This window comes from Ammospiza caudacuta, chromosome 25 (assembly GCF_027887145.1).
Source record: "Ammospiza caudacuta isolate bAmmCau1 chromosome 25, bAmmCau1.pri, whole genome shotgun sequence".
Lineage (NCBI taxonomy): Eukaryota > Metazoa > Chordata > Aves > Passeriformes > Passerellidae > Ammospiza > Ammospiza caudacuta.
The window spans coordinates 2,456,713-2,480,665 of record NC_080617.1 but is presented as its reverse complement, the minus strand read 5'-3'; the positions used below and the strand labels follow the sequence as shown (position 1 = coordinate 2,480,665).

Genomic DNA, 23,953 nt, shown 5'->3' with positions numbered 1-23,953 from the left:
AAAAGAAGATTCCCACCTCAACAGAAGAAGTCACAACTTTGCTGGGTTAGTTCAGAGTGTTATTGACACCACAGGTCTTGGTTGCTGTTTGGTAACTCTGGGTAATTAGGCTAATTGTGAATTAGCACCCAAAGCTGTGCCCAGGTGCTTCCAGACACATCCAGGATGGTCTCATGTCCTGAATCTGCTGCTCTGTGACCACCAAGAGCCCAAAACTGAGCTGGGACACAGGGACACCCCACTGTGCTGCTGTGCCCCATCCCCAACCACAAACTGAGACACCCAGACCAGACTGGACAGGGTTTGGCCCAGAGCAGGATGGACAGAGTCATGAGGACACCCCACTAGGATGGTGTCCCCCATCCTCAACCAGAAACTGAGGAACCCAGGCCAGGCTGGACAGGATTTGTTCCAGGCCAGGCTGGACAGAATTTGGCCCAGGCCGGGCTGGACAGGGTTTGGCCCAAGCGAAGCTGGACAAAGTTTGGCCCAGGCCAGGCTGGACAGAGTTTGTCCCAGGCCAGCCCAGCTGCCTCTCAGTCCCTGCCATTTCAAACGTGCCCAGTCTGCCTCTGCAGGTGCTGGGACAACTCATCCCAGCCAAAGCACCTGGGACACATCTCCCACCCTCCAGGCTGCCACCTGAGATGTCACCAATGCCACAAACCCCCCTGTGAGCCCTGCACAGCCTGAATTGGACACGCAGAATGGACACAAAGAGAAGAAAACATCCTTTTTTCTAATAAATTAATTGTGCTACCATTGAATGTAAACTCTGCAGACTCCAGGCTATTTTATCTTTGGCACAGGATCACGATTTAGGTTTACCCAAGAGAATGAGATTGGTCATCCTTCCTTCCCATTACAGATTTGATTTTCTGTCCAGGCTTGAGTGCATGGGGAAGGCTGCAGGATGGGGGGGTTGAACAACCCTTGTAAGACTGAGACAAATCTTGGAGCCTCCTGCTGCTCAGCAAATGAAGGCAGCAATTTCCTGTACTTGCAGCACAAGGAGAATAAGGTAACATCAAATTGCTCCCCTCAGATCTTAAAGAGGCCAAATTTTTTGAAGCATGGCACTTCTTGCTAGTCATTTTTCTACCCAGGAGGAATTAAATCTGGTCTTCAGAAATCTCCAAACATCTACCCTGGAAAAATCAGGCTGTCTAAAGCCTCTTAATAGGAGATCCAAAGGCATCCAACACCATCAGTCAGGTTTTAGTATCTTCCCAGTGAAGCCTGTTCCAAACCAGAAGGTGAGAAAACAGCAGCCAGACTGAGGAGAAACTTGAGCAGAAACAGCTGCACTGCAATAGATTGAGCACTTCAGTGAGTGAATATATGATAAATATTAAAACTTATGTATTTCTAATGTAGAAAAACAAGACTTGTTTAAAACTGAGTTAAAAAAGCCACACAAAGACCAGCCCAGAACTGAGAGGATGGGAATGGCACGGCCTGCATGTGGGAACTCAGCATATCCCTCTGGGTGTTCAGAGTTGCCAAGGACCCATCGTGGGGCTCAGAGACCCTGGCACACAGCCCAGAACACCTGGGGATTTGATTTTGACCCCTGGAGCAAGTTACCAGCTTTGTATGAGGACATGAAAGTCACACAGGTTTGAATAGTATAATAACAAAATGATCACAGAGTGAAAATGCAGATTCTAGGATTTTTGGTATGGGGATTATGGGGACAAGATGAAGGAATCTGGGCGTATTCAGCCTTTCTCCTTCTTCTTCTTGTTCTCCATTTTCTGCAGTGATGTTGGCACTTTGGGATTGGTTTAGAGTAGAAGTGCACTGTCTAACATAGGTGATAGGTATTGGGAATTAAGTGTAAATATGTTATAGGTAGTTTGTAGTGTAAAAGGACAACACAGAGTGCCTGTGGCTGCCCTGCTGAGCAGATCTCAGCTGGGCAGAAAGAAAATTTTATAGATAAGAATTAATAAACAACCTCAAGACCGAAAAGTGAACAGTCCAGACTCGTTCTTCAGCTGCGCAGGCCAAAGCAGAGACATCCTGCACATCTCGGGGCAGCAATGAACAACCAAAAACCCGAGACCTGCACAGGATGCACCCATGGAAACCCTCCCAGCTGCCTGTAGGGTGGGGTTGGAAGTGGGTGAGTCCCATTGCAAGGACCCCTGGATCTCCCCCACACTTTCTTCCTTTCCCTCAGGAAGAGCCCAGGCAGTTCCAGCTCCATGGGGGTGTTTGGGAGCTGAAATTTGGGCTGATCCTGCTGGCTGGAGGCAGTGAGCGGGGACTGAGCCCTTCCCAGTGCTGGCTGAGCCCCTTGGCTCTGCTCAGAGCTGTGGGAGGTGCTCAGAGGAGAATGAGCTGCTCCTGAGATGCTGAGAGGGGGATTGAGGTGCTCAGAGGAGCCTGAGCTGCTCCTGAGGTGCTCAGAGGGGACTGAGCTCTCCTGAGCTCAGGGGTGAGGTCACAGGTTCAGCTTTGGAGACAAATTAAAGGAAAGAGACAAAAATTGGGCGTTCAGACAGCCCCAGTCTGCACCAGTAGCACACACAAACTGTCAAACAGTTTGTGATTCTGTCCTTCAGCATCAGCAGGAGTTCTCTAGATCATCACCAGGGTCACCTGGTGGCCCAAATACTTTATTTGTTCTGCTGGGACCGAAGTCACAACAACGCCACCCCATCCTGCCATTCCCAACCATCCAAACCCCCACAAAAAAACCTAAAAAACCCAACATCAACACCCATCATCACAAGGTTCTCATTATCTGGCCAGAGGAGACTGAGCTGAGAGCTCCCATAGTGCCCCAGTCTCCATCCCAGTATGCCCAGTTATCTCCATTTAGCCCTAAAGGATTCCAGGACTCAGGTTTGTCAGGGATGGTTCCTGTCTCTTATTTGTTCAAGCAGTGTTAAAGTAGCAGAAGGAGCAAAAGGAATCAGGAATCCTGATTTTTTCTGCTCAGGTTTGTACTGCAGGCAGGAGCAAAAGGAATCAGGAATCCTGATTTTTTCTGCTCAGGTTTGTACTGCAGGCAGGAGCAAAAGGAATCAGGAATCCTGATTTTTTCTGCTCAGGTTTGTACTGCAGGCTTCCTCCTCTGCCTCCTCCCTTCCTGTCAGTGCGCTGGGAGCCACCTGGCCATTTCTAACCTGGAACTGCTCCTTTATCAGCCTTGGACTTGCACTGCCCTTAATTCCAGCCTCCCATGGAAATGTTTGTGTGGCTCATTAAAGCCATCAAAAATGTTTGTGTGTCCCTTCCTCAGGCTCATTAAAGCCATCAGGCTGCATTAAAGCAGCCATGTGATTGAATCTGGAATCAGGCATTGCACTTCATCTGACACTCTGCCAGCCTCAGCACAGATATTCCCTTACAGATCCCTGAAAGCACGTGGAAAACAGGCAGGGAGAGGGGAGAGAGAGGAAAAGCAAATTCCTCTCAAGGAACACCAAGGAACAGGAGGTGACAGTGCCATAACCCAGAGAAGGCTCTGCAGATGCCGTCTGCCTGCTCTGAGGGCTGCAATAGATTTATGGACGTAATTCCTTCAGTGTGATCCCATTTCCCTGCTCCTGTGCCCATCTGATTTGCATCAGAAAGATAAATCAGGCACAGCTTGTCACTACAGGACACGAAATAACACAATGTGGACGTGCAGCTCTCCCAAGGTAAAAAAAGAGGGAAGTTTAATTTCTGACTTCAACATTTATAGCTCAGATAAGAGATTACATATTATATATAATATATACAATATATATACTATATATATATTATATATATTATATGTTATATGTTATAGGTTTTATATATATTGCATGTATCTATATATATCTATATATAACTATATTATATATATATGTATGTGTATATATATATGTAGGTATGTATGTGTGTGCATATATATATATATATATATATATATATATATATATATATATATAATATATAATATATTAAAGATTTCCAAAAGTGACAGTGGATTGGAGGGTGACAGTGCCACCTCTCCAATGACACTGGACAAACCAACAATCCATCAAATTTCCTCCACAAAAGAATGCAAAACAAAAAGTTATTTACATAAAGTGTGTGAGAAAGTTTACTACAAGAATGTAAACATCAGAAAAACTTGAAAAAACAGGATGACAACAGCTCACACTCCATGTGAGGATTTACCCTGGCACAGGACCTTCCCTGCTCCACAGGGTTTGCTGCAGGCAGACCTGGGCATAGCCACAGATGAGGTTTGTGGGTTTGTGGCAGCAATCTGGGCTTCTCTTCCAGAGCTCTGAGGAATTCCTAATCCCATCCTTATCCCAGCCCATCCTAATCCCATCCTTAGCATCTCCAGCCCTGCAGTGCCACGCTCCCCTCCACACAGAAATGTTTGGGAACGTGGGGGTTAATGGCCTTCATGAGCCCAGACACTGATTTAGGGAACAATCCTTTCCAACACACACACAGAAATCAAAATCCAGCTCTTTTGGTGCATTTTTGGAAGGTTCTTTGGTGTTTCCTGCGGGCAGATCTGGGGCCAATCCTGCAAACCCCTGTCAGGGCAGGAGGAGCTGGCACAGCCTCGGCAGGGCTGGTGTCACCCTGTGTCACAGACATATTTTATGAAAAATCCTTTCATTAGGATTTTTTCTCCTGAGAAGCTGAGAGGCTTCAGCTTCCCCATGTTTTGCTGCTTTGGAATCTGATCTGGAGAATTGTTTACCCAGCATATGAAATTGTTTTTACTTGATGACCAATGACAGCCACCTGTGTCGAGGCTGTGAGCAGTCATAAGATTTTATTATCATTCCTTTCCTTTCAAACCTTCTGATGAAATCCTTCTTTCTATTATTTTAGCATAGTTTTAATATATAATTTTATTTTATTTTAATATATGTCATAAAATAATAAATCACCCTTCTGACACATGGAGTCAAGATTCTCTTCTCTTCCCTCATCCTGTAACCTCTGTGAACACCACAACAACCCTGAGCACCAGAGACATGAGAGCCTCAGAATGGGCCCAAAATCCCTGTCAGGAGCACAGGAAACCTGAAAATGGGAAAACACAAACCTGGAGGAGGCTCTGTCTCAGCTCCTTCCCTCCAGCTGAAACACAACCCCATGCAGCATTCACTGCCTCCCAGCCTCGAGGAGCTTCAGTTCTCAGGATTGGCTCTTACAAATTCCTGACCATCATTTTTAGCCACAAACACTTCTTTTTTTCTTCCCCTCAGTGCTGTGAGGCACATGCAAAATCTCCATGTGGCTGGAAACCACAGGATCAACCCTTGGACAGCCAGGGGGGAAGGAAGTTCGGTGGTTGGCAGACAGGGAGGCAGAGCAGGTTTCTGGGGGACTCATTGCTCATGGCTGAATCACTCCTTCCCCTCTTTGCTTCCTTTTTCAAGTTTTTTTTTAAATTCCACCAGTATTTTACCTTGCCCTGCAAAGGCTTTGCTGGTGTGATCCTGCTGGTCACAGCCTGGGTACATTGGTTACATTTTAATTATTAAAATTTAAAAAATTAGCTTTAATTCTGTGAATTTTCATGATTTGAAGCTCAATGCTGTCTCAAAGAACACCCCTGGAGGCTTTCACAGCAACTGAAGAAGTATTTCCTCGACTGGTTTTGACATTTGATCAAATCCTTTGTTTGCTTTTTGGATTTTGGGGGCACAGGAAGAGGAATGGGATATCTGATCCCTGTCCTGAGCTGCTGGGTTTGGTTCCCTGGCAAGTGAACTGAGTCCAGCTCCGGAGTTTTTGCCTTTGGTGTCAGATTTTGGGTTTGTTGATGGCACATTTCATTTGTCACCAGGCTGCCCACTCATCTGGCTTGGCTGAATCCTTGGGACATTCCTGACAGGCTGCTCTGGGATTAACTGATCTCATTTCTGCTTTATGTCTCCTGCAAAATTTGCCAGATAAATGTGTAACTCCCACAGTGCCACTAATTACTGATCATTAATTGCCTCCCTCACAGCTCCCTGGTACAAAATGACCACTCTGAAGCTCAGTGTGCAGCAGAATTCCTCAGCTTTCCCTGTGGAATCCCTGGGGCTGAGGATGTCAGACACACAGGTGTGTCCTCAAGGCCAGACACTCACCCTGAGATGTTCTTTGGCTGGTGCCAAGCTCCAGCAGGACAAGCAGAGGGATTCCTGTCAGACAATGGCATTTCCAGCCCTCTAAAAGCTTCATGAACCCTCCAGCATCCCGATTTTCCAGACAGGGATATTGCACCCAGACAAACAAGGCACGACCACAGCAGCACGACAAAGCTGGGGATGGATGTACCTGGGAGGAGCTGGCACAAAATCTGCTTTTGCCTGGCTGGAATAAAGGATCCTTATAGCCAGAACCAGCTGGAAACTGCAGGGGAGGGTGGGAGCCGGGGGAGCCCCAGCACCAGGGACACACCATGTGGGGAGAGGGTGACTGTCACTATGGGGGACACACCCAGACAGTGAAGGGGTGACTGTCACCATTGGGGACACATTGACAGGGTGAAGGAGTGATCCTGCTCCTGATCCCTCACCCTGTCCCTGATCCCTGATCTTGTTCCTGATCCTCAATCCTGTTCCTGATCCCCAATCCTGTTCCTGATCCCTCACCCCATGCCTGATCCCTCACCCTGTTCCTGATCTTGTTCCTGTGCCTGATCCTGTTCCTGATCCTGTTCCTGATCCCTCACCCTATTCCTGATCCCGTTCCTGATCCTGTTCCTGATCCCTCACCCCATGCCTGATCCCTCACCCTGTTCCTGATCTTGTTCCTGTGCCTGATCCTGTTCCTGATCCTGTTCCTGATCCCTCACCCTATTCCTGATCCCGTTCCTGATCCTGTTCCTGATCCCTCACCCCATGCCTGATCCCTCACCCTGTTCCTCATCTTGTTCCTGTGCCTGATCCTGTTCCTGATCCCGTTCCTGATCCTGTTCCTGATCCCTCACCCTCTTCCTGATCCCTGATCCTGTTCCTGATCCCTCACCCTCTTCCTGATCCCTGATCCTGTTCCTGATCCCTCACCCTCTTCCTGATCCCTGATCCTGTTCCTGATCCCTCACCCTCTTCCTGATCCCTGATACCATTCCTGATGCCTGACCCTGTTCCTGATCCCTCACCCTGGAGCTGCCCCTGCAGGGGTGTGGGGTGTCCAGGAGGGACCCTGAATGCAATGAACCCAAGCAGAGCTGGGTGTGGATGGAAAGCTGCAAAAACAGAAAAGAAAGCAAAACCAGTTCTATGTTCCTCCTCAACGTCACGCCTGAGTGGAGGATGGTTCAGTTTGGGGTTGTGGCACCTTCTGCTCTCACAGAGGTGGAATTACAGCTCTGCTCATTAGGGCTGCTCTGTCCTCTCTGCTGAAATCATTTAATTGTCATATCCATGCTGAAATCATTTAACTGGCACTGCAAACCACTGCAGAGCACAAACCCCACAAAACACAGGCAGCCCCACAGGGCCCCAGACTGCAAACCTGGCTCAAATGCACTCAGAGGGGAGCAGGAAGGGGAAATGGCAGAGCAGAGCAAGGTGAGAGGATTCCAGTGCAGTGTGAGCCTCAGCCACCAGAGCGTGAACAAAAGCGGGGTTGCACTAATTGTGTGCACTCACTAATTAGTCCCTGCTGGGCTTCCCCCATTAAGCCCAATTTTAGGAGCAGACAGGCAATGCAGGAGCTTCCCCGCCTCTCTCTGAGGGCTGGGCTGAGTGTCCCTGTCCCCAGATGATGCCACACAATGACCAGAGAGCTCCTGCAGGGCCCCAAACCCCAAATTAACCCAAACTCCTCACTCAGCCCCTGCAGAGCCCTGGAACCCAAATTAACCCAGACTCCTGCAGAGCCCCAAACCCCAAACTAAACCCAAACTCCTCACCCAGCCCCTGCAGAGCTCCAATACCCAAACTAAAGTCAAACTCCTGCAGAGCCCCAAAACCCAAACTGGACCCAAATTAACCCAAACTCCTCACCCAGCCCTTGCAGAGCTCCAATACCCAAACTAAACCCAAACTCCTCACCCAGCTCCTACAGAGTCCCAGAACCCAAATTAACCCAAACTCCTCACCCAGCTCCTGCAGAGTCCCAGAACCCAAATTAACCCAAACTCCTGCAGAGCCCCAAACCCCAAACTAAATCTAAACTCCTTCAGGGCCCTAAAACTCAAACTAAACTCAAACTCCTCACCCAGCCCCTGAAGAACTGCAAAATTCAAACTAAACCCAAACTCCTGTGGAGCCCCAAAACCCAAATTAACCCAAACTCCCCATCCAGCCCCTGCAGAGCTCCAATACCCAAACTCAAACTCCTGCAGAAAATCAAAACCCAAACTGGATCCAAAGTCCCCATCCAGCTCCTGTAAAGCCCCAAAACCAAAACTGGACCCAAACTAAACCCAAACTCCTCACCCAGGCCCTGCAGAGCCCCAAAACCCAAAGTGAACCCAAAGTCCTGCAGAACCCCAAAACCCAAATTAACCCAAACTCCTGCAGAGCCCCAAAACCCAAATCAACCCTAAATCCAACACCACAGGGACAGAAGGAGGGTAGAAGAAATGCAGCAAAGAGCAATGCCAGGGGTGAGACAGTGTTTTTTGGATGTTTTGAGAATAAATCAAAGCTTCATCACTGCTGATGCAAAACTGTACATTATCAAACCAAGCTGATAATAACTCTGGACTAATGCATTTTTGAAATTAATCATAGCTACACACAGCTATGATTAATTGCTATAGCAATTAATAGCTATAGCATCATAAGTATATTTAAATATATATATTATAATTATATATTTTTGATACATATCTAAATATATATTATTACAAAATATACTTTAATATATCTTAAATATATTTATTTATTACTATAATATATATTTTAGTTTATTATATATAAAATATACTATATTTTAAAATAAATATATGAATTAATACATATATCTATATATATTTTACATATTTTAGCTATTATTATAATATATGTTTTATTTTATAATAGCTGCATCATAGTAATATTTATATATTATAATACCATATTTTATTTAATATATAAATATATTCTATTTTGTAATTATATATAAATATATAATTATAATATATATTTAATATATTTTAATATATTTACTATATATTATTAAAATATACAATTTATTTTATAATAGCTACATCATAGCTATATTTTTGAAATGAATCACGCAGCTACACTACAATGTCATGAAACTACAATAGGTGAAGGAAACATGCTTCCATATGCTATGAAATCCAATGAAGGTACTTTGGTTAAAAATATTCAGATTTAGTACCAAATCTTTAATTTCTGATTGTATTAAATATCTCTGTATTGTCCTTGTGCTGACAGTGTCCAGCTGTGCCAACACCTGCTCTGTTCATTGATAAGGATAATTTCCCGGTGTAATCCAGTTCCTCCAAACCAGATTTCTTCAAGAATTGTCCCAGATTACATTCCCAGCACATTTAATTGCATTTTTTCCCATTTTATTGGGGTGGTTTTGCCTGCCCAGCAGCAGTCAGACAGGTTGGACCACGGCACTGAAGTTCATATTTGTGAGCATGCACCCCCCGCCCTGGGCACTGCTCCAGCCTTGCAAGATCAAACAGAAACCGAATGAAACACGAGATAAAAAAAGGAAAAAACAACCAGCGACTCATCCAGCTGATTCATAAAATATTCACAGGGGAAGTCTGGCATAGAAATCCCCACAGATGACGGGTCTCACTCCAGTTCTGTTCCCCCCAGGATGGATTGGCCACCTTCCAGAGGGGTGACAGCAATGCCTGGGGGTGACATGTCCACCCCTGGCTCTCCAACAGCTCCTCCTGCAGCCCCTGCTCCATATGCTATGAAAAATTAAATTTATTTAATTCCAGACTGCCCTTGTCCCTCTGTCACTCATCCTGCCTCTCACTCCTGGCCGTATTCCAGGTTTTATTCCCAGCACCCTGCCCTCCCTGCAGGGTCACACTTCAGGGTCTCTGTGGCACTTGTTACCCTAAATTTCCTGAATAAATTGTTCAGAATTGAGGTCAGTTATGGAAACAAGTCCACAGGAGGTGCCAGAGCTGCTGCAGGGCTGGAGCCCCTCTGGAGCCAGGCTGGGAGAGCTGGGGGTGCTGCCCTGGAGAGGAGAAGGCTCCAGGAGAGCTCAGAGCCCTTGCAGGGCCTGAAGGGGCTCCAGGAGAGCTGCAGAGGGACTGGGGACAAGGATGGAGGGACAGGAGGCAGGGAATGGCTGCCAGTGCCAGAGGGCAGGGCTGGATGGGATCTTGGCAATTGGGAATTGTTCCCTGGCAGGGTGGGCAGGGGCTGGGCTGGAATTGCCAGAGCAGCTGTGGCTGCCCCTGGAGCCCTGGCAGTGCCCAAGGCCAGGCTGGGCATTGGGGCTGGCAGCACCTGGCACAGTGGCAGGTGTCCCTGGGCTGCAATCAGCTGCCATTGAAGATCCCTTCCCACCCAAACCACTCTGGCATTCACATTCCTCAATCAAGGATGGAAACCAGCACCAAAACCCATTGCAGCAAATGGAGAAAGGAAAGGAAAGAATGATTGCCTGGCTGGTTCCAGGTGCCCCCGGTGCCATTTGCCACAGGGGGTTTGTAGGCTGGCAAGGCCTGGTTAGAGAGGTTTGGGCTGTGCCAGGGTGCCCAGAGCAGCTGTGGCTGCCCCTGGAGCCCTGGCAGTGCCCAAGGCCAGGCTGGGGCACCTGGCACAGTGGGAGGTGTCCCTGCCATGGCACTGGGTGAGATTTAAGTTCCCTTCCAACCCAAACCATTCCATGATTCCATAATTCTAAGTGATGCAATATTTCCAAATTTATAATAATCTTTTTAACATCAACAAATGCATTTTATCATGAAATCCCTGAAAGGGGGAATGAGGAGCCTGTTGGCACTCACTGCAGTGGGTGAGACATGAACTGCAGTCAGAGCTACAGAACATGACATTGAAATAGAATTTATTTGAATCAGTTTATTTTAATAAAATTAGGGACTTGAAGAGCCTTCCCCTGAGCCAGTGCCCCTGCTCACTGGTGCTGGTGGCCACGGATCCTCCAGGATCCTTGTGTTTCCTCACTGTCTGGCCAGGGATCCCCTTAAATACCCCAAATACTCCCAGCGACTGAAGGGAATTTCCAGCCCTCATTTGTGCCAAATTTTTAAAGTATTTCCTATGACCCAAAAGATTTCCCTGGTGCTGCTGCCTCATTCAAACAAACTTCAAAAACTTCAGCTCCTTTCTCCCAGAGGTGTAATCCAGGGATTTGTGGTCACTTCCAGCTTCCCCTCAGCCTCAGGCAGCTCCAGCAATGCTCTTATTAAGGGGTGGAATAGGAAACACTGATTTTTCTGTACAAATGAGCCACAAAACTGGCTCAGACCGGACCCCTCCTCTGGGCTCTGTCTGCTCTGTCACATCCTTTTGTTTTTTCCCTGTCCCATGGGGGCTCAGCTGCTCTTCCTGGAAGATTTGCTGGGAGATTTGGCCGGGATGCTCTGGCAGTGACCTCCTGCCTCTGCCCTCCCACTGCTCCCTCAGCTTTGGGAGCTCCACGGGAGCTCATTTAGGGATGATGAAAGGAAAGAAAACTTCCTGTGCACCAGCACAGGCTGGAGAGGCTCTCCTTGGGGATTGATCCTCTCTGAGAAGGGGCTGAACCCACCCTGGAGGGGCCCAGGGCTTGGCAAGGTCAGGATTTGTGTTTATCCCCAGCATTTATCCCTTAGCAACAGAGACCCAAACATTTTGGAGCTTCCAGCAGCTCCAGCCCTGCAGGGAATATTGGGTTTCTCCTTCTCCACAGTGCCAGGAATACCCATCCATGGCCTGGACATCCTGAACCCTGCCTGTTATTCCCAATTGCCCAGTCCCCATGCAAGGGCCGGCCCTGTGACGCTCTGCAATTACAGGAAGGGCCTGGATTTGGGAGGATTTGGGATGGGAACTTGGCATGCTGAGCATGATGGAACAACTCCTTCAACACCAACACTGGATCCCCAAACACCTTCACCAGCCAGCCTGGATAGCCCTGCTGCCAGTGCCAGGAGCTCCAGGAGATGCTCCAGGAGATGCTCCAGGAGAAGCTCCAAGTGAAGCTCCAAGTGAAGCTCCAAGTGAAGCTCCAAGAGAAGCTCCAGGAGATGCTCCAGGAGATGCTCCAGGAGAAGCTCCAGGAGAAGCTCCAAGTGAAGCTCCAAGTGAAGCTCCAAGTGAAGCTCCAGGAGAAGCTCCAGGAGATACTCCAGGAGATACTCCAGGAGATGCTCCAGGAGATGCTCCAGGAGAAGCTCCAGGAGAAGCTCCAAGTGAAGCTCCAAGTGAAGCTCCAAGAGAAGCTCCAGGAGAAGCTCCAGGAGATACTCCAGGAGATACTCCAGGAGAAGATCCAGGAGCAGCTCCAGGTGAAGCTCCAGGAGATGCACCAGGAGATGCACCAGGAGAAGTTCCAGGAGATGCTCCAGGAGAAGCTCCAGGAGATGCTCCAGGAGAAGTTCCAGGAGAAGCTCCAGGAGAATCTCTAGAATGAGCTGCAGGAGAAGCTCCAGGAGAAGCTCCAGAAGAAGCTCCTGGAGATGCTCCAGGTGATCCTCCAAGAGAAGCTCCAGCAGAACCTGGTGGGGAGCAGCAGCATGATTTTCCAGGAGAAATGCCCCCTTTGGGATCTCAAGCCCTCCCCAGGGTGGGGCTGGCAGCAGCAGCTGAGCCCTCTGAGGTTTTTGGGGATGTGCAATTCCCGAGGAGCTGGAGCACATCCCTGTCCTCACTGGCACCATCCTGGGAGCTTCCCACCAGCTGAACCTTCTGGGATCCTCCCTTGGCTCTGCTGGAACTCAGAGGGGAATCAAATGGTTCCATGAGTTTGACACCTCCCCAGGTAAGGCCCAATTCCCCAGGGAGTGCTCCTAACACATAATTACAATAATTAATAATGATTAATTATTATTTAATCAATAATTAATATTATTATTTATTACAATCATTAATAATTATTAATAGGCTGGGTTTATTTCCACAGCATGAGAGCCAAACAGCCTCTGGCTCTATTGAAACATGGCAAACAAAACCAAGCCCAGCTGCCCCATTCCTCTTTTCCTGAGGTAACAAAACTCCCAAACAGCACAGGAGAGACAACCTGAGAACCAGCAGCAACAAAAAGCCTCAGAAAGCACAAAAAAAAAAATCATCAGTTTCTGCTCTGTTCTTGCCCTCATCACCACTGGGCATTGATGGCTGATGAATTTCTGATCTCCAGATATAAATACCACTGTGAGAATTCCCAAAGCCACTCAGGTTATTACAAGCCCTCGACACCCCAGAGGATCTGATGGATTGGGCTGGGATTATCACCTCGGAGCAGCCCATCCCATCAACCTCCCCCTGCTCCCAGCACCCGGGGCTGCAATTATTAATGACATTCTCTACCTTGCTCTGGTGGAGACAGAAGTGCTCCAAGCCTCAGACACAGCCCAGGTCCTTCCCCACCCCTCACACTGCATCCAAGACAAACCAATTTGTAGGAACTGATTCAATTATTTCTCATTTCCTGCCTCCTGTCAGAGCCGGGCCAGGAAATGAGGACTGATCCCAGATACCATCAGTCCCTCTGGACAGCAGGAGCTGGAGGATACAAAGTTTTGTCCTAAAAAATTCCAGATTAGTTGCAGACAGGTGAGAGATTCCAGGTGAGCTGGGGGGGCTTTGCCAACATCAGGCTCTTACTTGGACTAATGGAATGGGGGGGTTTGAGCCCTACTCATCCTCACTGGTACAGAGGAAGGACCTGGGTTGTGGAACACCTGGAAGGAGGCCCTAAATCATCAATCCTGCTGAATCCATGGGCACCAGGATGAGTTCCTACAGCCACAATGTTGGGTCTCAATTTAGGAGGGCTGTGGGCAGGGCTGGGCACAAGCTGGGCTCACCCATCCCAGAGGAACCCTTGCCTGAATCCCTGCCAGGGGGGCACCTCGCTCCCCACCCTGAGAGCCCCTGGGTGATTGTTCCCACTCTGGCCAAAATCCCACATCCCCAAGGACCGTCCCTCATCAGCCATGGGCTCTCCAGCCAACTTCCAACCCCCCTGAGGTTTTCCAGGGGCTCAGCTCTGAGATGCCCTTTCCCACCTTGGAGCTGGAGTCACAACTTCCAGCTCCAGCTGGAATTGGGCTCAGATTTCATTGATTTCCCTCAATTTCCCTTTATTTTCCTCAATTTCCCTTGATCTCCCTTGAATTCCGTTGATTTCCCATGATTTCCCTCAATTTCTCTCAATTTGCCTCGATGTTCCTTGATTTCCCTCAATTTCTCTCCATTTCCTTCAATTTCTCTCGATTTGCCTCGATTTCCCTCAGTTTCTCTCAATTTCTTTCGATTCGCCTCGATTTCCCTCAATTTCCCATTATTTCAATTGATCTCCCTTGATTTCCCTCAATATCTCTTGATTTCCCTCAGTTTCCCTCAATTTCTTTTGATTTCCCTCAATTCTCTTCCATTTCCCTCTGCTGCTGCCGCTGCAGAAACCGGGGCAGCCCAGGCAGCAGGAAAAGCCACGGGGGCTGGGGCTGGAGCTGCATTCCCGGGATGATGATGATGATGATGATGATGATGATGATGATGATGATGATGTGTGAGGAGCTGAGCAAAGCCAAAGCTCTGTAAAGAACCTGCACTCCAACCCCCTGAGCTTTTCCTTGGGAGCTGAGGAACACTTGATACCACAATTAGGGAGGGAAAATCCTGGCAAACCCACAGTGCCATTTTCCCAGGCATTTCCCTGCAGCCAAGCATAATAAAACCCAGCCCAGCTCTGTCTCAGGGCAGAGTTTTAGCTGGTTTTTAGCTGGTCCATCAACTGATTGCTGTGCAGAAGGTTCCATATATATAATAATATCAATAAAATTATTATTAGTAGGAGAATGACATTAATAATACTGATATTATTCTATATTAGATATAATGTAAAATATGAACATACCATCTCACACATTTAAACCCAGCCCAAACAAAAAAATATATAATTACCATAAAATAGAGTAAATGAAAATTTTTTAAATGAAAATAAAATAAAACCTATTAAATAAAATAATATAAAATAGAATAAATATAAAAATAAAATTTAAAATAAAAAAATTAAATTAAACAAAATAAAATAAAATAGTAAATTAAATTTTAAATATATATATTTAACTAATTATTAATTATTTAATAATCTATTAATTCGTTCATTGTTTATTTATTAATAAATTATTACATTTTATTATTAAATAAATAAAAATAAAATAAATTTAAATCCAAAAACTCCACACAGCAGGGATGCAAACACACCGGCAGAAGGGAATTCTCTCCCAGGAATGCAGAGCTGCTGGGAGGAAGAGGAGGAGGAGGAAGATGAGGAGGGGGAGAGCAGCTCCCAAGGCAGATGGAAAAGGCCCTGCTCCGGCCGCCTCCCCTGTGGGCTGAAATTTCCCTGTTTGGAAAGTTTCCCATGGAAACCTTGCAGAGGCAGCACAGAGAGAGCAGAGAGTGCCTGAATCTGTGCAGGAGGCTTTGGAGGAGGGGACAACACACAAAGAGGAGGAAAAATCAATCTGAAAGTCCCCTGAGCACTAAGGGGCTGTCCCTGGGAACGTCTGGGTCCCTGCTGTCCCTGCAGTTTGTGGGGATTGCAGCTCAATCCCAGGGAATTGCATCCCTCCTGCCTCAGTTTCCCTCCCCTGGCCACAACAGGGCTGGCAGCCACAATAACCCCCAGGAATGGGGATATCCTGGTCCAACAATGGGGTTCTGACCCCAGTAATGGGGTCCTGATCCTGATCCCCCCCCTCAGCCTGGACACGGGTTTGGGCAAGTTTGGCTTGCAGAGAAAACCCAGAGTAACAGGAAGAGAGGAAACAGCCTCAAGTTGTGCCAGGGGAGGTTCAGGTTGGATGTTGGGAATAAATTCTTCATGGAAAGAGTGGAAACAGCTGCCCAGGGCAGTGCTGGAGTCCCCTGTCCCCTAAAGCCATCAGTGGTGGCCTTGGCAGTGCCAGGTGGACTCAATGAGCTCAGAGGGATTTTCCAACCTGACATTTCTGTGATTCTACAATCAGGGGTGCAAAGTCCATTCCCCTGGATTTCAGATTTCAGATCCATTTTTAGCTCCAGGAAGTTACAAACCCATCATCCTTGGCTACCCTAAAACTGCAGCACTTCTCTCAAGGCAGGGGGGACACACAGGTGGTGCTTCAGTGTCCCCATTTGGGACAGGTGGCTTTGATCCAGAACAACCAGCGACTCCTGGGGTCACCAACCCAGCTGGGAATTCCCTGGAGCCCTCAGATCCCAGGCACAGCTCCCAGAGCCCTGCCTCAGGGGTGACCTCAGCTGCTGGAGGCCCTGGTGGCCCTGGGGACATGAGTCACCCTCCCTTAGGGAAGGCAGGGCAGTGCCGGAGTCCCCTGTGCCATAAAAGCCACCAGTGGTGGCCTTGGCTGTGCCAGGTGGACTCAACGAGCTCAGAGGGATTTTCCAACCCGAATTTCTGTGATTCTACAATCAGGGATGCCTGGGTTTCGGGAAACCCTTCCTGCACTAACACTCCAGGATATTCTCTTTACAAAGAAATAACCTGGGACATTTCCCAGCTCCCTGTCCCAAACTCTTCCTCTCTGTATTTCGTGCGTCCAGGGGAGTCTCAGATGTGCCAGGTCAGTTCTGCTGGGATTAAAACAGATCCATTTTTTAGCTCCAGGAAGTTACAAACCCATCATCCCTGGCTACCCTAAAACTGTAGCACTTCTCTCAAGGCAGGGGGGACACACAGGTGGTGCCTCAATGTCCCCATTTGGGACAGGTGGCTTTGATCCAGATCAGCACGGAGCTACCAACAACCAGCGACTCCTGGGGTCACCAACCCAGCTGGGAATTCCCTGGAGCCCTCAGATCCCAGGCACAGCTCCCAGAGCCCTGCCCCAGAGGTGACCTCAGCTGCTGGAGGCCCTGGTGGCCCTGGTGACACGAGTCACCCTCCCTCAGGGAAGGCAGGAAGGCCCTGCAGACAAAAATATGCAAAAATTATCGGCTGCTGTTCCTGCTGCCACGTCCTGTGTGCTGCTGCATTCCTGGCAGGGCGAAAGTGGGAGGATCAGGGGTTCCTGAAGGAGTTGGGGCAGAGTTAGGAGCTGGTTTAGGTTGATGATCTTCACTGAAAGGAATAAATCTCCCCAGGTTCAGCAGACACAGCCTAGGGCGCTTCATGCTGGGATTCCCTGGAGAGCTGGGCTGCCAACAGCACCAGGGCTGGGAATTCTCTGCTGGAGAGCTCAACTGCAGATCCAGCACCCTAAGAACCTCCAAGAGATCAGGAATACTGTCCTAGGAGAGCCCAGCTGCAGATCCAACACTCACAGAACCTCCAAGAGATCAGGAATTCTCTCCTGGGCTCAGATCCAACAACCACAGAACCTCCCAGAGCTTGGGAATTTTCTGTTGGGAAAGCCCAGCTGTAGATACAACATCCAACATCCACAGAAACTCCCAGAGCTTGGGAATTCTGTCCTGGAAAAACCCAGCTGCAGTCCCAACACCCAAAGAATCTTCCAGAGATCAGGAATTCTTTCCTGGAAAAACCCAGCTCAACAAATTTAGCCCAAGGAGCTGAATTCATAATAATTTATTGTAATTAGGAATACCCTGCAGCCAGACTGGCATGGGCAGCTCCAAATCTCCCAGCCTGGGTCGATAATTCTCCTTTATTTGTGACCCTCTGCTCTCACACACACACCTCACTGTAATTCTCAATATTGTGGGAAAAAAGGAAAATACCCACGGAAAAAAACATCATCTCCTGTACATTGTGCACATCAAAACCCACAGTGAATTCCTGGGAAGGAACAAAACCTGCTCAGCCTCCAAGGCTGCTTTATCTGCTGGATTTCTGCACTTTTCCCCACCTGGGAGCTCCCAACACCAATCCCAGCTCTCCTGCCAAGCACAGGGATGTGGGTTTAATCTTTTCTGAGTCCTTATTTTAAAAATTTCCTGTTTTATCAGCCCAGGCCAGGGCTCTGCAGATACCCCCACATCTGGACAGTTTAGGGGTTTTGTGAGGGGACTGAAATGCTCATGAGGGCCCTGGGAGTGCTCAGGCTCTTGCAGCCTTCAAACGACCATAATTCTGCCACCAAATGGTTTGTTTAAATAAGAATGTCAAGACACCCACAGATGCTGAAAAGCACTGATTTAAGTGCTGATCTGAAACATATGGGAGAAGAATTTGAGCTCAAAAGCGTCGCTACTGTGCTGCTCCCACAAGGGCAGCCACAAAAAACCAGGTTGGTCTGGAGTCTGAGGAGGCAGAGCACCCAAAACCCAGGAAATGCATAAAATCTAGAGGCAGAGCAACCAAACCCCAGAAAATGTATAAAATGTGTAGCCAGAGCAACCAAAACCCAGGAAAATGTAAAAAAATTTATCTACATCCATATGATTATTCCCGTAGATCAAATATACCGGGATAGGAAGAGAGAGAAGGGAACCCAGGCATTCAGAAACACCTGAATTTCCAAAAACCCAAACGTCAGGTGTTGAAGAGTGCAATGCAAGATGTTTTCTATTACCATCTGTATGGCAGATTACCTTTGTCAAGTGGGCAGTTTGCCTTATCTCTCTCTTTGAGTGACCACAATCACTCTTCCCTCAGGAGGGGACATCTGCTGATAACAGCTATGGAATGTCCCTGCATGGCTGATAAGAACTACAGCATCCCACTGGGAGATGGGAGCCCAGAGGGAGGAGCCAAGCATTCCTACCCGGATAGAATCTGGAGATTCTGCAACACCAGCACGGCTTCTGCACTGCATTGCCCAGAGGAACAGCAGCTGCCTCTGCCCCTGGATCTTCAGAGGCAGAGACTGCACCTTTCTGCAGGATCCCTGCTCCAGCAGAACCAGCCCTGACACTGCAGGAGGGCTGAGCCACAATTCCAATGGCACTGCTGCCAACAGCCTGACCCACAGGGTGTCAGGTTGGGTTCTGACTCTGGCAGGGTTGGTTTTGTTCACTGCATTGTTTATTTTATCCTTTTTTTTTTTTCCTTTCCTATTAAAGAACTGTTATTTCCTGCTCCCATATTTTTGCCTGAGAGCCCCTTAATTTAAAATTTATAGCAATTCGGAGGGTGAGGAGGGTTTACATTCTCCTGCCTTCCTTAGCAGACTCCTGTCTTTCCAAAGCAAGACACCAGGGGAGCATCCCCAGGAGAGTTTGCCAACACCCTGCCCCTAATCTGCCCCTTTTCCTGCTTAAAAGTCGTGGAATTCTTCAGTCCTATCTCAACAGCAGCAAGAGCAGCTTATCATTTTATGAGGTCACATTTTCTTTTTGTTGGAGGCTCTACAGAGCAAGAAACCCTCAGTTCCAGCTGGGCTGGATTCACATTTTCAATGCAAACACAGGAAAATCAAAATAACAACAAAAAACCCCCAACCCTCAAAAAAAATCCCAAAACAAAACAAAAAACAAACAAACAAAACCACCCTGAATAATTTTTAAATAGTGACAAGCGAGTTGGGATATTTAAAAACAAAATAAAAATCTGCAGTCCTGCCTCCAAGTTGGATCCTTGCCTCCAGCTGTTCCCTGTATTTCTGAGCAGCAGCAGCCTCTGCCCAGCTCACTCTGTCCCTGTTGGTGTTCACTCCTTGTGCTCCTGGCACATCCCAGAGCCTCTGGAACCTCTCCAGGGCTAGCAGTGACCCAGGAGGAAAAGTAAGCTAGCCTTCCTTCCTTCCTTGCAACTTTTCCTTTTCCCCTTTCCTTTTCCCCTTTCCTTTTCTCTTTCCCTTTCCCTTTCCCTTTCCCTTTCCCTTTCCCTTTCCCTTTCCCTTTCCCTTTCCCTTTCCTCAACCTCCAGAGCTCCAGTTCCACCAGGACAGAGCTCACAGCTCCTCCCCTTCCAGCTACAAACTGGGAGCAACTGGAAAATCTTCCCAGTGCTCCCAGTTCCACTGCTGGGTTTGTCCCAGGCCCCACAGCCGGGTGAGTTGTGTTCTCCCTGCCAAACTCTGCAGAACATCCCAGAGATCCCAGGAAAACTTCTGCAGAAGTGAAATCTCAAACGGGGATGGGGCATGGCTTTAGTCCCTCTCCAGGTGGATCCCTGGTCAGTGGATGGATTTTATAGGAAATACACACAGAAATTCCTTTTTAAAAACAAGATTTAGCAACATTTTACTCTCAGACCTTTATAATTTCCATCATTCCCAAAAATTCCACATCCTATCTGCCATCCCCCGGACGCTCTGGTAGTCAATACTAAAGAGAACTGAAAACCAACTACATTGGGAATATTAAAAGGAGAAAAACAGCAAAACAAAAGCCAACAAAAACAAAACAAACAAAAAACCAACCAAACAAACAAAACAGAACAAAAAAAAATCCCAAAAAACAAACAAACAAAAAGAAACCACACACACTAAAACTCACCAAAACCAAAACTAAAAAGACACAAACCAGGAACCAGATCAACATCAGCCTTGCACAGAAAGCTGTCTCCCCAAAATAATGTTTTCCTTATTAGAAAGTGACAAAAAGGCAGCCCCAGAAGCCACCCTGGGACATTCTCATTGTCACCTTCCTGCCCCATGCGCAGGGCAGCAGGGATGGGGTGGCAGGCGCTGGGCCCTGGCTCTGTCTGTTTGCCCATCAGGTTCCTAAATGATTGCACAGGCTTGGAATCCACTAAAGGCTCCCAGAAATCCCCTCCAGTGGGAAATGGATTTGTAGAAAATTCTCAAAGTTTTAAAAAAATTAAGTTTTTAAAACACCTCTGGGTTGCCCCATCCCTGGGTCAGATAAGGGATTAATCTGACCCAGAGAAGCTGCCTGGCTGTGCAGATGTTAAGAACTGCCTGATCCTGAGGCAATCTGATAAAAATCTGATAAAAAAAACCTTTGTCTGCTGTGATTTAGCAGGGAATTGATGTCAGTGCAGGGATGAAGTGCAAAGCCCAGAGGCTGGAGCTCTGCCAGCAGCCCATGAATGCTCTGCTCACAGGCACAGCTCATTATTGCAGACATTTGGCCCCTGTCACCCCCTGGCCCTGAGTCAGGCCTTGTGTCACTCCTGGCAATCAGGGATGAGGAGGGACAGCCCAGGTGATCATGGATTTGCTGCAGGACTTCACAGAAATTCTCCTTTATTGTATTTGCAGGGTTTCCTGTGGCAGGGAGGAATGCATCTGACCCCATGTTCTCAGAAGGCTAATTCATTATTTTATGATACTATATTATATTAAAGAATGCTATGCTAAACTATATTAAAGAATACAAAAAGGAAACTTACAGAAGGCTAAAAAAATGAAATTAAATTAAAAATGATGAATAATAAATAATGATAATAAATAATGAAAACTTGCGACTCTTTCCAGAGTCCTGACACAGTTTGGCCCTGATTGGCCAAAGAGTGAAAAAACTCCCAGCAGAATCCAATGGAACAATCACCTGTGGGTAAACAATCTCCAAACACATTCCAAAGCAGTAAAACACAGCAGAAGCAAATGAGATAAGAATTATTTTCCTTTTCTCTTTGGCTTCTCAGCTTCCCAGGAGAAAAACCCTGGGCAAAGGGATTTTTCAAGAGAATGTGAATGCCACACTCATACATTTTCATTTCAACTCCCTGACAAAAGAAAGCATCTAAAACTGCAGGGAAATGGTTTTTTCCCAGGGAAGTGAGGACAGATGCCCCCGTGGAAATGCAAACAAAAACCCACCAGGAGTGTTTGAAGCTGGTTCCTGCATCCAGCCATTCCTGGGACTTTGGCATTTCCCCATCCAAAAGTCAGCTCTGACCCTCAGCCTCTCTTACCTTCTCTGCTGGCAGCAACTTGAGCCATTTTTCTCTCATTTCTGAGCCATTTTTCTCACTTTTCTCTCCATTCCACTCCCCTCTTTTTGTTGTGAGAGCTCAGAGCTTCCAGACTCTCTCTCATCTGCTGGATAATTGCAGCTCTTCCGTTCTGACCAAATTTTGCCTCTCTCCATCCCTGTCCAGCTGCCACAATTGTCTGTGTGATCAAATTCTGCTCCTTTCCCCCCAATCCCCTCACCTGTGTGACTGAGGCTGTGTGAAATGCTCCTGTCTGTTCCTTCAGCTGCTCTTGGGCAGCTGAATTTGCTCACATTTGCTCCCAGCTCACAAAATTTCCTCCCTGCCCACAGCCCCGCAGACCTGGAACACCCACGGGCAAATCCTGAATGTTCTCTGTTCATTTTGGCTTCTAATTCATTTATATTGAAAATAAATGCATTTGGTTTATATTTCCTATTTTAAAATGGTATAAAAATCATGTCAGAGGTTCCACCCTCAGACTCTCCCCCATGTTGCCCTTGTCCCCCTCCCAGACCCCAAAACCCTCAGCCTCACTACAGGGAATGACTCCAAGTTGTGAAATCAGGGTTTCATAGCAAACCCCTGAGCCCCAAATGAGATGAAGTCACACAAAAGCTCAGGGAAGAGGGTCCACCTCAGGTGCTGTGTCCAGTTCTGACCCCTCAGCTTGGGAAGGATTTTGAGATGTTTGAGCCCATTTTGAGCCTCGTCCCAGAAGAGACAATGAGGCTGGAGAGGGGCTGGGAACACAAACCCTGTGAGGAAGCCCTGAGGGAGCTGGGGGTGCTCAGCCTGGAGAAAAGGAGACTCAGGGGTGCCCTCATCACTCTCACAGCTCCTGAAAGGTGCCTGTGCTCAGCTGGGGCTGGGCTCTGTCTGCAGGCACTGACAGAACCAGAGCACACAGCCTCGAGCTGCCCCAAGGGAAATACAGGTTGGATGTTAGGAAAAGGATTTTACAGAAAGAGTGGTAAAGTTCTGGAATGTTCTGTGCAGGGACATGGTGCAGTCACCATCCCTGGGGGTGTTTAACAAAGCCTGGATGTGGCACTGGGTGCCAGGGTTGAGTTGAGGTGTTGGGGCTGGGCTGGACTCGATGAGCTTGAAGGTCTCTTCCAACCCAGTGATTCTGGGGATTCTGTGATTCTGTGAAAAGCTGGGAATGGTCCAACCAGCCCCAAGGAGAGCCAGGAGGTCTAAAAATGCAACACCACTCCTGCCAGCCTTGATTTTGCCCCCATTTTTGCCAAGGAATGGCTGAGACAGGGTGGGCTGTGGGGCCACAAGTCTCTGGCAAGGTCTGGAGGATTTCCCAAGCAGGGCAGGGCTCCCTTTCTCCCTCTTGGCTCCCTGAATTCACCTTTGCCCTGCAGAAGAAAGGGAAATCCTTCTTTGTCCTGCCCAGGCACCCATTGTGTGCCCACCTCGGAGCAGAAGCTGCTCTTCTTCACCCACCTGGGCTGATCCTTGGGTCCACCAGGTGTTACAAGCAAAGAAATTGCTTGGGAAAATGCAATAATGAGTAGATTCTAAATTCCTTTAGTGCTCAGTGTGGCACTAGGACACCCTTCACTCCCCACAGGTGACACAGGTCCCAGCCAGGTACTCCAGGGACCTTTGAGAGGCAGCAAAGGCATTTTCCTGCTTGGTCCCATTTATTAATTCTTGATTTGAGCTGGGAACAAACAGGAATTATTGTCAGAGAGAAAATAAAACCCGTGCTGAGTGGAGTAAAATTCTGGGAAAACCCCTGGGAATGCTGGGCTCAGGAAGAACATCCTCCTCTTCCTCCTCCTCCTCCTCCCCCAGCAGGGGAATCCCACTGGCTTGGACACTCACAGGGTTCTTAGGGGGAAGGAAATCCATGCAGAAACTCGAGCATCCCACACGAGGTCAGGCAGGAAGCTGCAGACAACATTTCTGAATAACTGGCTGTGGGAAATGAGCACCCACGAGGATGGCTCAGGCTGCACCAAGCAGAAAGAACTGGGGAAAAATAACGAAGGAAACCAGACAAGAACCTCAGCGAAATCCTTCTGGGTTTGTTGGGTGTAAGAGTGTTGGAGGGTAGCACGGTCAG

General features: G+C 47.8%; 1 protein-coding gene across 1 annotated transcript in view; it reads right to left on the bottom strand.

The window, feature by feature from the left end:
• Positions 1-23,953, bottom strand: part of HIVEP3 (HIVEP zinc finger 3) — a 71,005-nt gene that overhangs the window by 23,359 nt on the left and 23,693 nt on the right. The window lies entirely within an intron of this gene.